The sequence below is a fragment of the Vicia villosa genome, unplaced genomic scaffold (genome assembly GCF_029867415.1).
Source record: "Vicia villosa cultivar HV-30 ecotype Madison, WI unplaced genomic scaffold, Vvil1.0 ctg.001344F_1_1, whole genome shotgun sequence".
Lineage (NCBI taxonomy): Eukaryota > Viridiplantae > Streptophyta > Magnoliopsida > Fabales > Fabaceae > Vicia > Vicia villosa.
In genome coordinates, this window is record NW_026705585.1 from 518088 (window position 1) to 522876 (window position 4789).

The window sequence follows — 4789 nt, forward strand, 5'->3', positions numbered from 1 at the left end:
ATAAATATTAATCTACTATAAAGCTAATACTAAACAATTGACCAATCTTCCTTATTTGCCCTTTCACCAAAAAAAATCTACACTACAACTTGGACATTTACGTAATTAACAAATTAACCAAACACTTTTAATTTGGACTAATAAGAACTTGACAAGTGGTGTATTATGTCAAATAAGCCAACACTTTTCACTTTGTCATTGGCCACATTATTCATTTCAAAACCATCCCTTTATCTCCTTCCTCCTCACTTTCGTTTTCTCTCTCTCTTCTTCTCTTTTATCACTTTTTCCTGAAACCCTAATCTGCCGCCGAGTTACCAAAGTTCAAGCAAAGAAAGAACCGAAAAAGATAACAACAAATGGCATTAGGGTCACGATCGATAACCGGAGATCCAGAAATCGATAGAGAACAGTGAAGATCTTATGCACGTCCAACCGCCATCGACATAGCCCTCGCCAATCTTCTTCGCGAATCACCTAACACTCTCTACATTACAACCAAGTAAGTAAAACTCAGACACATTCACTCATTCATTCAGATTCGTAAACCACGATTCTTGCGGTTGTTTATTTGTGTTGTTCTATGTTCTAAAGACAAGTGATATGTATTGGATGACTTCCAATATTTTGCATTGGATATGTATTTTTTAGTTTTTTATTTTGATTTTTGTATAATGCTTTTCGATGATTTTGACACAAACTACCCGGGACTGCAACAAACTTACAACAACAAGGCATGGATCTTTTGGTGGAGTTCGATTGAAAAAAATGGGTGCCTTCCAGGTTTGTATCGAAATATTTGAAGTTATTATTTTCTTATTAGTGATATTTGACATTTTGAATGACTTTTCTTGGCAGTATTTTGGACTTAAGGAAGATAGTACCTTGCAGCCTGGGTGAAGGAATACAAGGTAGAGCTCAGTTCCCTTAATAGCTTATTGTATTTGTTGCTTTAATTCAAGGCTTTTATTTCTACAAGTAATATTTTATAGCGCTGCTATTTTGGAGAATTGAATTCTTATCACATTTCATTTTCAGGGTGGAAAATTTGCTCTTTCAGTACTTGAAGAATTTCTTTTCCCTCCACACTTTTTTAGTTCTCTTCCATCACTTCAGTTCACTTCTCTTTCCTTATTATGTCATTCACTGATTCATGCTTCAACGCTAACCGGTTAGTCTTCACCTTTCAAACGATTTTATCTTTTTCGTTTCTAAGTTAAAAGGTTTTCACTTTTTAGTGTTTTGAATTAAGCGTTTTATTTTAGTTTTGTTTCCTAAAAATGTCATTTTTTTTCGTTTCAAAGAAAACATGCTATAGCTTTTCAGTTATTATATATTTCAAAAGGTTTGGCAACGCTGATCCTGTAATCTTCTTTTTTATACATATACGGGTGACCTATTTGTGCATTTGCAGGTGATTTATTTAACTTCAAATTTTCTGTTTCCCAATGAAAGCTCCACCATTCTCAAGGTATTGTTTCGCTCCCTCGATTCCCCTCATTTTTTAAGCATTCTTTGATTGAATCTATGAAATAAAATCTTCAAGTTTCCACTCCTGTTTTTGTATAATTCTCTACTGTAAAATCATTATACTTGAGTTTGGAAGAGACTATTATCACTGTTTCAATCATCTACTTCTTTCAATTTTGTTTCATAAAAATGTCTTATATTTGTGTTTTAATGATTATTAATCTTATAAGGTTCGTAGATTTTTTGGTTTTATGGTTATCAGTTCCGGTTAAAATGTCTTCTTTTTGTATGGTGTTATGCGTCACTGATTCTACGACTCTCTGGTTTTATGATTTTTAGAACTTTTTTGTAACACATCATTGTATATTTTGTGGGTGTTGTACAAAAATTCATGTTCTGCATTCAATTTCACTTAAAATAGTTAACAATGCATTTTCATCAACTTTTGTTTTTTAAATGATAAATAGGTTTAATGTTTATAAATCTTATATGGTTCATAGATTTTATGGTTTTATGGTTTTCAATTTGGTTTCAAAATGTCTTCTCTGCATGTTGGTTTTATAAACTTCACAGGTTTTATGGTTTGCACATGCTTTTATCTTCACTTAAAATAGGTGACAATTTGATTTCATAACCTACGTTTACCTTTTAGATGTGCACATTTTTTAACCATTTGATTTCATTATTTCTTATAGTTTTCTTTTAGTTTTCTTTCTACTCTATAATACAATCCAGTTTGAATACATCAGTGGCTATTTGGATGATCCCATTTGAACTTAGTGGAGCAATATGGTTAGTATTTCTTAATTCTGATTTTGTTTTGTTTCTGTTAATGACAAATCTATATGGTATGTTTTGTCGATGCTATCATGTTAATAGAAAAAGAGGTATGAAAAGTGTAATGAAACAGTTAATGATTCAATTAGTTAGTCTTACTCATCTTTTCTCAATGAATCTTTTGACTGTGATTCCTCTTTTGCTACAGATTTGTGCATTTATTTATGCATTTTTCAAACTAATGAAAAGGATTTATGCTGTATGAGGTTACTGTTGCAACTTATAAGAAATAATTAGTGACCTCATTTTTTGCTTTATGATTAGAGTAAAATTAGCATGCTTTTAGTAAGCCATCATTTTTATCAAACCATGTTGTGTTTTATTTTAGTCAATTTTAACTTTTTACTTACTTTGCTTCACCTTAGTTTAAGGTTTAGTGAAATTTAGTTATTGTTTGAATTCAATATCTTTTCAAACACTACATTTTATTTCTTATGCTCATTTTAGTTGTAGTACACTTCAGGATAGAGATTATATTTATCCATATAAGATTGAGGAATATGCGTTGATACAAAGTAAGTCATGTATTTTCGGTGCCGATATTATTTCTTGGCAGGGAAAAGAAACCGTACAAGAAACCGCAAACTCTGTCATTCAATTCTGGTTCATAGGGTGCATTTGAAGACAAAAGTTTCTCCTTTATTAAGGATGTTAAGACCATTGATAACATGATTTGTCTTAAGGATGTTAGAGATAAAGAGATTCACAAAATTGCAATGGTTGTTAGGAAAATAAATAGAGTTGTCGATATTCTCCATATTGGGTTCTAAGACAGTATGAACATGGAACTTGACTTTGTTGTGACGAATAAAAAAAAGTCAATTAAGATTTGGCACTAATTTTGAATTCAATTTCACATAATGGTCATCTCTTAGTTAATAATGAATTATGAGACATAAATGTATTTCTACAACAATATCATCATATTTATTATTTGTGTGTAAGTGATTGGTCAATAATATTATTTATATTTATTGCTATTATTTCATTTAATTGATGAACCTGTATTTAGGGGTGCATAAATAAAACTCAGACCCAATAATTGACCAAGATTCTGATTACTTCAGTGTTGTGAATATCTTTATTAGTAGTGGAGAATTGGAAAATTCTCAAATGTTAATATCATTATTTCTTCTTTAAGAGACAATATTATTTTATACCATTATTTAAGAGAAAAATTAATATTTAAAAATTAATACCATTTTTTAGTAGTGGAGAACTGAAAAATTCTCAAATGTTAAGTAATTCATTTTATACCATTATCAATTGTTAAAATTCTTAGATGATTTATTTTGATTAATTTTCAAATTTAAAATTCTTTTTATTCTCTTCATCTCATAGGTAAAATTTGTTTTTGTATAATTATTTAATAGTTAAGTAATTTATTTTAAATTTATTTGTATTTAAATAATTTTATACCATATCGATTGCATGATAATAAAATGTATTTTTTAATTTTAATAATATTAAAAATATATATATCTCACGGGTCACTAACAAGATAATATTTATTTTAGTTTAATCAATTATTATTTTAATTTAAAAGACAAAATCTTTATTTTTAAATATTAATTTTTCTCTATCTCACAATTTTTTATTTGTGTATAATTATTTAATATAATTAAATCTATGTGATTGCTCATTTTAAAAAAATTAAATCATTTCAAATTTTGTATTTATATCTAAAATTTTACATTTGTATTTGATACTATCTAAGTGTTATAACATTACCATTCATTCATGTATTATTACATTTACGTCTTATTTTTTTATTTCATGATTACACAATATTATAATTAAATTACCCGTGCGGGAGCACGGGTCTCTTACTAGTATATTTTTAAAATTTATAATTATGCGGGTCTGATGGGCTACCCACGGCCCATATGGGCTAGCCCTAATGGGTAGCGGGCTTTTCAGGGCTGGGCTAAAAAGGCCCTGAAAAATATGGGCTCTAATTTTAAGGCCCAAGCCCTATGATTTTTCGGGCCCAGCGGGCCGGCCCATATGGGCTAACCCATTTTGACAGCTCTAGCAGGACTTCTTCTATCTTCAATCTTCCAAGTCTTCCTTTTTATAGCAAAAAATAATTTCATTGAATAGTATAATATGAATACTTAATTCCACCTGTTTTATCCATAACAGTCAGTGAGGGAGTGGTCGACAACATAGTACAATCTCTGCGCCACCCTATTCGGATAGTGGAAACATATAAACCTCATACTATTTCCTCACGTAAACCTATTTTGATCTAATCTTCAAATCTTCATAGGCTTCTGGTAGTTGGTGATGAAGCATGCTTAGAAGGACCAAAAATTGAATCTTCAGAACCTAAGTCTTCAGAATATGTTCATCTAGAACCTTGTCTTCAGAGTCTCCAGCACTTGGTCTTCGGAATCTTTTTCTTCAGAATCTTCAAAACTTGTTCTTCCAGAACCTTGTCTTCAGATCTTCAGAACTTGGACAACAGAATCTCAGAGCT

General features: G+C 30.2%; 1 long non-coding RNA gene across 1 annotated transcript; it reads left to right on the forward strand.

Moving 5' to 3' along the window:
- Positions 1 to 243: 243 nt before the first annotated feature.
- On the forward strand, positions 244 to 3267 carry LOC131634761 (uncharacterized). Its single transcript, XR_009293670.1, has 6 exons — positions 244 to 783; positions 859 to 911; positions 1039 to 1171; positions 1415 to 1471; positions 2206 to 2262; positions 2864 to 3267. It is a non-coding gene; the product is annotated as an uncharacterized LOC131634761 (long non-coding RNA).
- The last annotated feature ends 1522 nt before the right edge of the window (positions 3268 to 4789 follow it).